The following is an 11,817-nucleotide window of genomic DNA, read 5'->3' on the forward strand; positions in this document are numbered from 1 at the left end:
TGAATGAAGTGCCTTAATGTGCAGACATTTCTTTTTCACTTAATTCTTCCATGACTCTGCCAGGTAGCCTCACAAACCATGCAGATTGTGACAGTACCTGCCAGGGCCATGGAAGCATACAGAATGTGAGGCTTGGAGAATTTAGGAGGTGGCCCAGGGTACACAGAGACTAGTTAGGGATTTGGGGATTTGCCTCCCAGGCGCCTGTGCTGCCTCCACAGGCAACGCTACAGGATGTGCTCAGGTCCTCCCAGCCTGACTGGGCCAGGACACAAGTGGTGGGAAATCTGGCAGGGGCTTTCTCTCCCAACCCATACCCAAAGGGAATGGGCCAAAGGAAACAGGAAATAGGGGCTGGTCATCTCTCTGGGGAGAAAGATGGGGTGAGAGCACAGCCCAATTAAAAGAGCCTCAGTGGCTGGGAGGCCCTGAGCTGTACAAAGCCTTCTTGTCTTCTCCCTTGGGCACAAGAGAGGATTTCCAGAGGTACCAGGAAGACCCATGCCAGGAGAGCTCTCAGTGAGCACAGGGCAAGGCTAGCCCACTCTCTGCACAGATGGAGAGGGGCTACTAAACCAAGGCACAGAAGTTATAGCCAGAGAAAGTGAGCCAGTGACGTGTGGATGTCTCTCTTGGGGGAAGGAAAAGGAGGGGGCGACTCGACGGGTTGAGATTTAGGTTTTTTGGGGGTTGGATGCAGTGGCTCACTCCTGCAATCCTAGCACTTTAGGAGGCTGAGGCTGGAGGATGGCTTGAGTTCAGGAGTTCAAGACCAGCCTGGACAACACAGCCATACTCTGTCTCTACAAAAAAATTTAAAAATTAGCTGGGTGTGGTGGCACACGCCTGTAGTCCCAGCTACTCAGGAGGCTGATGTGGAAGGATGGCAGGAGCTCAGGAAGTCGAGGCTGTAGTAAACTATGATTACACCACCGCATGTCAGCCTGGGCGACAGAATGAGATCCATTTCAAAAAAAAGAAAAAAATAAGAAGTTCTTTTGTTTCTTTCTTTTTTTTTTGGTTCTGAAGTTTTATTCAAGAACTCATACAAAATATTCCAGATAAATGAAATTTAATCCTTGTCTTCCTCCTCTTCCTTGTCCTGGTTAATTTGGAAGTAACGTGATTTATAACTCTCTTTGCTGTTAGCAGCTATGCAAACCAATCACATAGATTATTCTTCTTCAAATATTTTTTGGTGTGATATTTCAAATACCTTTGGAAAAAGGCACTCAGATGTTACGGTGATCTTTCTCTTGCTCCTTTTGGTGGTCACCACCCCTCTGCCAAGTTTCCCAGCTTTTCAGTTCACTTTGATCCTCTCTTGCAGAAACTGTTCCAAATTGGCAGCGTCCATGATTCCATCTTCTATGGGGTGGATGCAATCAAGAATGAACTTCAGAACCTGCTTCTTTTTTTTTGCCCCCCTTTAACACAAGCTTTTTCACAGGTGCCATGGCAGCAGTGGAGGCAGAAAGAGACCTGCTTCTTTTTAAATTGTTATTAATTTTATAAAATTTCAGTAGCTTTGGGGGTACAAGCTATATTTGGTTACATGAATGAATTGTATAATGGTGAATTCTGAGATTTTAGTGCATACACCACCCAAGTAGGGTTCATCATACCCAATATGTAGTATTTTATCCAACACTCCCCACCCATCCTCCCCCTTCTGAGTTTCCAGAGTCCATTATATCCCTCCGTATGTCTCTGTGTCCTCATAGCTTAGCTCTCACTTATAAGTGAGAACATGTGGTATTTGGTTCTCCATTCCTGAGTTACTTCACTTAAAATAATGGTCTCCAACTCCATCCAAGTTGCTTCAAAAGACATTATTTCGTTCCTTTTTATGGCTGAGTACTAGTCCATGGTGTATATAGACAACATTTTCTTTAGCCACTCATTGGTCAGTGTGCACTTAAGGTGGTTCTGTACCTTGGGAATTATGAATTGTGCTGCAGTAAGCATACCCTCTTTAAACTGCCCCCCTTCTTACATGTGGCCCTGAATCCTCCCAGGTAGGAGATGTAGGAAGATGGGAAGATCTGCTTGGTACAGGGAGAAACCAAGTGTAGAGTGAGGGTAGAGGTTTAATACTAACAGTTATGGCTGGGCATGGTGGCTCACGCCTATAATCCCAGCACTTCCGGAGGCCGAGGTGGGGGGATCACCTGAAATCAGGAGTTTGAGACCAGCTTGACCAACATGGTGAAACCCTATCTGTACTAAAAAAAGAAAGAAAGAAAGAAAAAAAATACAAAAGTTAGCCAGGTGTGGTGGCACATGCCTGTAATCCTAGCTACTCGGGAGGCTGAGGCATGAGAATTGTTTAAACCCAGGAAGCAGAGGCTGCAGTGAGCTGAGATTGCACCACTGCACTCCAGCCTGGGTGACAGAGCAAGACTGTCTCAAAATAATAGTAATAATAATGATGATGATATTGTCCGGGCACGGTGGTTCATCTTGTAATCCCCGCACTTTAGGAAGCCGAGGAAGGGGGATCACTCCAGGTCAGGAGTTCGAGACTAGCCTGGTCAACATGGTGAAACCCCATCTCTACCAAAAATATTCTAAAAAAATTAGTTAGATGTGGTGATGTGCACCTGTAATCCCAGCTACAGGAAGACTGAGGTAGGAGAATCACTTGAACATGAGAGCAGAGGTTGCAGTGAGCCGTGATTGAGCCACTGCACTCCAGTCTAGGTGCAGAGCCAGACTCCATCTCAAAAAAAAAAAAAATAATATTAACAGTTGTAATATCAATAGTTATAGTCCTAACAGCCAACATTCATGATTTTGACTTCATGTCCAACCTGGTGTGAAGTACTACATGGTCTGGTTTTTTTAATTTGTAAAAATTTTCTTATAGATTTATTTTCTTCTGATTGAAATATTTTTAATTTTTATGGGTACATAGTAGATATATATTTATGGAGCACATGAGCTGTTTTGATGCAGGCATAAGATGTGTAATAATTACATCGGGGTAAATGGGGTATCTATCACCTCAACATTTATCATTTCTTTGTGTTGCAAACATTCCAGTTATACTCTTTTAGTTACCTTTAAATGTACACAGAAAAGGTACAGTAAAAATAAAAAGGAAAAACACAAAAATGTACAATAAATTATTGTTGACTATAATCACCCTGTTTTGCCATCAAATAGTAGATATTATTCATTTTAACTATATATATTTCAACAGTTTTTGGAACAGGTGGTTTTTGGTTACATTGATAAGTTTTTTTTTTTTTTTTTTGAGACAGGTTCTCACTCTGTTACCCAGACTGGAGTGCAGTGGCGCCATCTTGGCTCACCGCAACCTCCGCCTCCCAGGCTCAAGTGATTCTCCTGCCTCAGCCTTCAGAGTAGGTGGGATTACAGGCACGCACTACTACCACCCAGTTAATTTTTGTATTTTTAGTAGAGACAGAGTTTCACCATGTTGGCCAGGCTGGTCTTGAACTCCTGACCTCAAATGATCCACCCACCTTGGCCTCCCAAAGTGCTGGGATTACAGGCGTGAGCCACTGCACCTGGCCGACATAGAGAAGTTATTTAGTGGCAATTTCTGAGATTTTGGTGCACCCATCACCTGAGCAGTGTATACTGTATTCAAGGCATAGTCTTCCATCCCTCACACCCTCCTACACTCTCTTTCCCCAGTCCCCAAGTCTATTATATCATTCTTATGCATTGCGTCTTCATAGCTTAGCTCCCACTTACAAGTGAGAACATATGCTCTTTGGTTTTTCATTCCTGGGTTACGTCACTTAGAATAATGGTCTCTACCTCCATCCAGGCTGCTGCAAATGCCATTATTTTATTTCTTTTTATGGCTGAGTAGTATTCCATGGCTACATAGTCTATTTTTCAGTTAATCTTGGCTGCTACCCTATATGATGGGCTCTGTGACTATCCCTTAGCAATAACGGTTTTCCAACCAGGGTCTTTTGAAGTGATAAATCCACATTTAGAAGAGAAGGAAAGTGGCCTAAATCAAGGGTCCAGCAAAAGAACTCAGCCACCCATAGTGCCTGGTATCTACTTACTTGGTTTCGAGATGTTTTTGCAGTAGATTCACATTGCTAAGTGTCAGTTCAGTTCATTGTGAAATCCATGACTATTTCCTGAGAATCCATCAAGCTATGATTCCTGAATTCCCTGCGAGCTTGGTGGGTAGGAATGGTTTGGCATTTCCCTCAAGCTCTTTGAGAATTTTCTCTGCAATGCTCTCTAGGGAGATGATCTTATTTTGGCTCCTTGAGGTGAGAGTTGAAGTAAAATATAAACTGTCTGAAGACATTGCTGGCTGACTGTTCAGAGCATTTCCGAATTAGTATATCTTAGTAAGGGAGGCAGAGGAACTGAGTTCAAATCCTGACTTTGTCCTTATTGGTGGTGTAGCTTCAGGCAGTTCACCTCCTCGCCCTGAGCCTCACCAACAAAGAGGAAGTAATAATAACATCTATTGTCACAGCAGAATGTAAATTATTTTGCTCACCTGCCTCTAACCTGCTTTCCTGGGCCTGTCACTATGTTTTCTTTGCTGTATATACTTGTAGGTTATAAGTCTCCTGAGTGCAGAAAGGGCTGTGAGTAATGCCAGCTAGGCCTGCAGTGGCCCTGGAGGAGGATCAAGGTTTCCAGGAGAGATGACTGGTGACCAAGGAGGAGCTGGCAGCTAACTCTGCTTCCTGAAGGAGGTGTAAAGTAAAGGCCTCACAAAGGGGTCTTTGAACATGAGTAGGAGTTTTCTTTTCTTTTTTTTTTTTTTTTGAGACAGAGTCTTGCTCTGTCGCCCAGCCTGGAGTGCAGTGGCCGGATCTTGGCTCACTGCAAGCTCCGCCTCCCGGGTTAACGCCATTCTCCTGCCTCAGCCTCCCCAGTAGCTGGGACTACAGGCGCCCGCCATCTCGCCTGGCTAGTTTTTTGTATTTTAGTAGAGATGGAGTTTCACCGTGTTAGCCAGGATGGTCTCGATCTCCTAACCTTGTGATCCGCCCGTCTCGGCCTCCCAAAGTGCTGGGATTACAGGCTTGAGCCACCGCGCCCGGCCAACAAGAGTAGGAGTTTTCTAAGCAATGCTTCCTGCATGCCATGGAGATTAACAAAGGTAGGTGGGTGACAGGAGAGTGGGCAGTAAATCTGGGGGAAGTTTTGGTTAGATTATGGAGAGCCTCAGATGCCATCTCAAAAGAGTAACCCTTCATGCTGTAGGCAGAGGTGCCAGCAGGGTTTTTGGCTGAAGAATGACACGATCCCATCCAATTCCCTCTTTCTTTTTCTTTTTAAGTCTTTTTCCTTGGAAATAATTTTGAGTTTACAAAAAGAGTACAGCAAATTCTTGTACAACCTTCACCAGCCTCCCCAAATATTAACATCTTACATAGCTACAGAATTATCAAAGTCAGGAAGTGAACATTAATGCAATACTGTCTGTGAATCTACAAGCCTTATTCAGTGTTGCCAGTGGCCCCACTGAGGTCGTTTTTCTGGTCCAGAATGCAATCCAGGACTGCACGTGGCATTCCACTGCCGTGTCTCAGTAGGATCCTTCCATCCAGAACAACTCCTCAGTCTTTCTCCTCCTCTCATAATTTTGACAGTTTTGAAGTGTCCAGGCTAGTTATTTTTGTCTTTCATAACCTTGACACTCTTGAAGAGTACTGGCCAATTATTTTGTAGAATGTCCTCCAACTTGAGTTTGTCTAATGCTTTCTCAAAATGAGAATGAGGTTATATGTTTTTGGTGAGAACACTACAGAAGTGAGGTTATACCCTTCCCCATGCATTATATCAGGAGGCACATGTAATATTGTGGCATCCCATTACTGGGAATGTTAACTTTGAGAGATGATGTGGCAAAGATTTCTCCATTGCAAAATCCTATTTTTCCTTTTTTTTTTTTTTGAGACGGAGTCTCTCTCTCTGTCACCCAGGCTGGAGTGCAGTGGCGCAATCTTGGCTCACTGCAAGCTCCGCCTCCTGGGTTCACGCCATTCTTCTGCCTCAGCCTCCTGAGTAGCTGGGACTACAGGCACCCGCCACCACGCCTGGCTAATTTTTTGTATTTTTAGTAGAGACGGGGTTTCACCGTGTTAGCCAGGATGGTCTCCATCTCCTGACCTCGTGATCCATGTGCCCCAGCCTCCCAAAGTGCTGGGATTACAGGCGTGAGCCACTGTGCCCGGCCCTATTTTTCCTTTTTTTTTTTTTTTTTTTTTTTTTTGAGACGGAGTCTCGCTCTGTCCCCCGGACTGGAGTGCAGTGGCCGGATCTCAGCTCACTGCAAGCTCCGCCTCCCGGGTTTACGCTATTCTCCTGCCTCAGCCTCCCGAGTAGCTGGGACTACGGGCTCCCGCCACGTCGCCCGGCTAGTTTTTTTTTGTATTTTTTAGTAGAGACGGGGTTTCACCGTGTTAGCCAGGATGGTCTCGATCTCCTGACCTTGTGATCCGCCCGTCTCGGCCTCCCAAAGTGCTGGGATTACAGGCTTGAGCCACCGCGCCCGGCCTTATTTTTCCTTTTAAACTTAATGAGTATCTTATGAGGAGATATCTTGGAGACTATGCAAATATCTTGTTTACTATCATACTTTCACCCACCAATTTTGGCATTCATTGGTGATTCTTGTCTGCAACATTCATTACCACTGTGTTTTCCTACAGGTGATTTTTCTACTTTCGTAATTCCTTCTCCATTTATTAATTGTAATTCAGTGGTAAGGAAGAGCTGTCCCTTGTCTCCCGATTACTTATGCAATTATTTCAGTATAGACTCGTGGATATTTAGTTTATTTTACCAGTGATAATCCATGACCAACATCCTTTGTTTCATTGCCCCAGTTGTCCCAGGCACAGCCACTGTGAGAGTCTTTCAGTCACTCCCTGTGTTTGTTTGAAATGCCCTTATTGTATTTTGAGCACTTTCTTTCTGACATAAGATGTTCCAGGATTATTTTATAATTTTATTTTATAATTTAAGTGACTCTCCCTGTACTTAATCATTTCTCCAAAAAACTCTGCTTCCTTTTTTGAGGGAATGGTATTTAGAAACTAAGATCTGAGTGCTGGATGTCCTCTTTGTTACTGGGGTGTCACTGCATCTAGGCTCTCTCAGCAGACAGAGATAGGGAATATAGGTTACCAACTCTGAAACTATTTTATGGATATTCTGCGATTGAGCAATTAAGTAAATATATTGTATTTAGTGGGAGATAGGCTTCTTACTGTCAAAGAAAGAACTACAAATAAAAAGGGAAGGGCAAAGTGAACCGTGTTGTGTTAGATTAGAATCAGAGACCTTGGCATGAGCTCCTGGTATTTAATATATATACAGATTGACAGATGTGGAAATAAATATGATCTGGTAATTCCATTCCTAGGCATATACCTAGCAGAAATGAATCGTCACAAAAAATATGGACAAAAATGATCAAGCTGGGTGTGGTGGCTCATGCCTGTAATCTCAACACTTTGGGAGGCTGAGGCAGGCAGACTGCTTGAGTCCAGGAGTTTGAGACCAGCCTGGGCAACATGGCGAAACCCCATCTCCACTAAAAATACAAAAATTAGCTGGGTGTGGTGGTGCGTACCTGTAGTCCCAGCTACTCAGGAGGCTGAGGTAGGAGGATGGCTTGAGCCTGGAAGTCGGAGACTGCAGTGAGTTGAGATTGTGTCACTGCACTCCAGCCTGGGGAACAGAGTGAGGACCTATTAAGAAAGTAGAAAGAGAGAAAGAGAGAGAGGAAGGAAGGAAGGAAGGAAGGGAGGGAGGGAGGGAGGGAGGGAGGGAGGAAGGAAGGAAGGAAAGAAGGAAGGAAGAAAAAAAAAAACACCAAGAACGATCATAGCTGCACTATTATAGAAGTCCTAAGCTGGAAACTGCTGAAATTCCCATTGACATCAGACTAAAGAATGAATGACCTACCACTACATGCAACGTTATGGATGAAAACACAATTGATGAAATAAATTTTCTCCAAATTGCTGTATAATACAATTTATATAAAGCACAAACCAGGCAAAATTAATCCATGAACTCAGTATCAATTTCCTGCAAGAGAAACGAGGGGGCTTCTGAGCTGCTGGTAATGTTCTGTCATTTGGTCTGAGTGCTGGTTTCATGGGTGTGTTTAATTCTTAAAATGTATATACGTAATCCATCAATAAAAAGTTTTTAAAAATATTCATCTCCTTGCTCTAAGCCTCATTTATATCTTTATTTCAACTCAGCTGCTGCAGTGACCCCATAAAATGAATAGAATAGGACTAACCTCTAAGCCTGCTCTGCTTCTCTTCCCTTCTAGACTAGGATTGATATTTTCCTTCCAGGGCTGGGATTTTGTTTAATTTTCTTTTATTCCCCCCCAAAGTTTTTTTTTTTTGAGACGAAGTCTTACTCTGTTGCCCAGGCTGGAGTGCAGTGGCACAATCTCAGCCCACTGCAGCTCCATCTCCTGGATTCAAGCAATTTTCCTGCCTCAGCCTCCCAAGTAGTTGGGATCACAGGCGTGCGCCACCACACCTGGATAATTTTTGTATTTTTAGAAGAGATGGTTTCACCGTGTTGGCCAGGCTGGTCTCAAACTCCTGACCTCAAATGATCCACCGTCTTGGCCTCCCAAAGTGCTGGGATTACAGGTGTGAGCCACTGCACCCAGCTTCCCCCTTCTTTTCACAAGTTTGATTTTTTTCTCTCTGTCTCTCTCTTTTCTGCCTACGACTCTTGATCCAGTCCCACCTGCTGGTATAGGGAGGGAAGAGATTATAGCCCCACCCAGCTAGGAGGCTGCATAGGTGTAAGGGAGGAAAGTAACTTGCTAGGGGCTGCCCTAGGTAGGAGATGGGGCCATATTCCAGAGTTGTTGAAGGTTAATACCAGCTAATGATCTTTCAGTTACTGCCTTCCAGGTATTTGCAACAAGGATTAAGGAGGAGAATAAAACTCTAATGCAATAGGCTTCCATCATTCATAATGAATTAACTTATATTGTTCTCATTGTTAAACGATACATTTATTAAAAAGATAAAATCATCAGCCTGGAGTGGCAGCTCATGCCTATAATAGCAGCATTTTAGGAGACTGACGTGGGAAGATCACTTAAGGCCAGGAGTTCAAGACCAGCTTGGGCAATATAGTGCAACCCCCCTCTACATAATAATAATAATAATTAGCCAGGCATGGTGGCTCATGTGCGTAGTTCTAGCTACTCAGGAGGCTGAGTTTGGAGAATCACTTGAGCCCAGGAGGTCAAGGCTTCAGTGAGTCAAGCTTGCATCACTTCACTCAAGCCTGGGTGAAAGAGCAAGACCCTGTCTCAAAAAAAAAAAAAAAAAAAAAAAAAAAGATAAAAGATAATTATCAAATGGTAGATTATAACTGACTCAAAGGAGAAGTCAAAAAAGCTAAATTTATATGGAGCAAAGGAATGTTGAAACACATTCACCAACAGAGCTCAAGCCAGCTTCTTCCAGGGTGGGAAAGGGAAGTCATTGAACCTCTACTGGTAGGACTACATGTACAGGTCTAGAGCCAAGAATTAGTTTTCATTTCTATCAGTTATCTACATGTTACAAGCTGTAAAATGGCTCCCATGTAATCAAAAGCAGATAAAGTGAAAGGGTATGCTATAGATAATACTTAATTTTCCATTGAAAGAAAATTTTCCTACACTTTCCCTCTCTTTTGATAAAAAATAATCTCATCTATTCCTGTGTAATACCCCAATAGTAACATATCAAATACATCTATTTATTTCTGGCACCTCTCTTTTCATAAGGGGAAGTAACAAACCTTTTGTGATTTTCTTTTTCTTTTTTTCTTTTTTTGAGACAGAGTCTGGTTCTGTTGCCCAGGCTGGAGTGCGGTGGCCGGATCTTAGCTCGCTGCAAGCTCCGCCTCCCGGGTTCCCGCCATTCTCCTGCCTCAGCCTCCCGTGTAGCTGGGACTACAGGCGCCAGCCACCTGGCCTGGCTAGCTTTTTGTATTTTTTAGTAGAGACGGGGTTGCACCGTGTTAGCCAGGATGGTCTCGATCTCCTGACCTCGTGATCCGCCCATCTCGGCCTCCCAAAGTGCTGGCATTACAGGCTTGAGCCACCGCGCCGGGCCCCTTTTGTGATTTTCAGTGGTATGTCTGGGAAAGCTCAGCTATCATTCCTTTTATTTTATTTTATTTTATTTTATTTTATTTTATTTCACATTTAGGACTAATTTGGGGAATGCAAAATCCAAAATTGTCAGGAGATTTGAACACTTAATGTAGGATCATAGCTGTCTGGGAAGTAATACTTGCCTACCCATTTGTAAGGGACAATACAACATTTAAAAATAGGCCGGGTGCAATGGCTCACTCCTGTAATCCCAGTACTTTGGGAAGCCGAGGCAGACAGATCACCTGAGGTCAGGAGTTTGAGACTGCCTGGCCAACATGGTGAAACCCCGTCTCTACTAAAAATACAAAAAATCAGCTGGCATGGTGGCAGGCACCTGTAATCCCAGCCACTCGGGAGGCTGAGGCAGGAGAATCACTTGAACCCCGGAGGCTAAGGTTGCAGTGAGCAGAGATCAAATCACTGCACTTCAGTCTGAGCAACAAGAGTGAAACTCTGTCTCCAAAAAAAAAAAACAATAAATTAAAATAAAGATAGAAAATAACATGATTGTAAAGAACTTTAGCTCTCTCCTAAATAACAAATCTTGTTTCTTTAAATAACCAAGGGCATAATAAAATCAACATGAAAATAAAAAAATTATTCTGTAAAACACCGAATCTTTGCTATCTAGGTAGATTTACATAGAAAAAAAGAATAACCCTTCATAGTATAGGTGAAGACAACAAACAGTAAACTAGGGAAACAAGGCCATGAATATTAAACAAATTTTTCTAAGATTGTTAGTAAATTTCATAGTGTTAAAATGCATATGATGTGTTTTATGTGCATTATATGTTACAAAATATTATATATTATATATTTTATATGATAAACTGGTGTTATAAAAGCAACCTTATAAAATCTTAATCACATTTCATGTGATTATATATATACACACACACCTATATATATAAAATATATATACGTGTTTATATATAAAATATAAAAAATACAGGTATATATGTAAAATGTGGTTTTATATGTACGTGTGTGTGTATATATATACACACAGACAGATGTATATATATATTTAATTGAGATAGGGTCTCACTCTGTTGCCACAAGCTGGAGTGCAGTAGTGCGATCTCTGTTCACTGCAACCTCCACCTCTTGGGCTCAGGTGATCCTTCCACCTAAGCCTCCCGAATAGTTTGTCACTACAGGCACTCACCACCACACCTGGCTACTTTTTGTATTTTTTAGTCGGTTTTCTCATGTTGGCCAGGCTGGACTTGGAACTCCTGGGCTCAAGTGATCCACCAGCCTTGGCCTCCCAAAATGCTAGGATTACAGGTGTGACCCAAACTCAAGTATTATAAATCAAAGCAAATAAAATTCACTTCAGGCCAGGCACAGTGGCTCATGCCTATAATCCCAGCATTTTGGGAGGCCAAGGCGGGTGGATCATGTGAGATCAGGAGTTCAAGACCAGCCTGGCCAACATGATGAAACCCCTGTCTCTACTAAAAATACAAAATTTAGCTAGGCATGGTGGTGCATGCCTGTATTCCCAGCTACTCAGGGGGCTCAGGAAGGAGAATTGTTTGAACACAGGAGGCAGAGGTTGCAGTGAGCTGAGATCATGCCACCATACTCCAGCTGGGGCAAGAGAGCTAGACACCATCTCAAAAAAAAAAAAAAAAAAAAAAAAAAAAAAA

The 11,817-nt window shown here is 42.9% G+C and overlaps 1 pseudogene; it reads right to left on the reverse strand.

Moving 5' to 3' along the window:
• Positions 1 to 1,072: 1,072 nt before the first annotated feature.
• On the reverse strand, positions 1,073 to 1,457 carry LOC113225090 (annotated as a pseudogene).
• Positions 1,458 to 11,817: the final 10,360 nt, after the last annotated feature.

Source organism: Piliocolobus tephrosceles, chromosome 9 (assembly GCF_002776525.5).
Source record: "Piliocolobus tephrosceles isolate RC106 chromosome 9, ASM277652v3, whole genome shotgun sequence".
NCBI classification, from domain to species: domain Eukaryota; kingdom Metazoa; phylum Chordata; class Mammalia; order Primates; family Cercopithecidae; genus Piliocolobus; species Piliocolobus tephrosceles.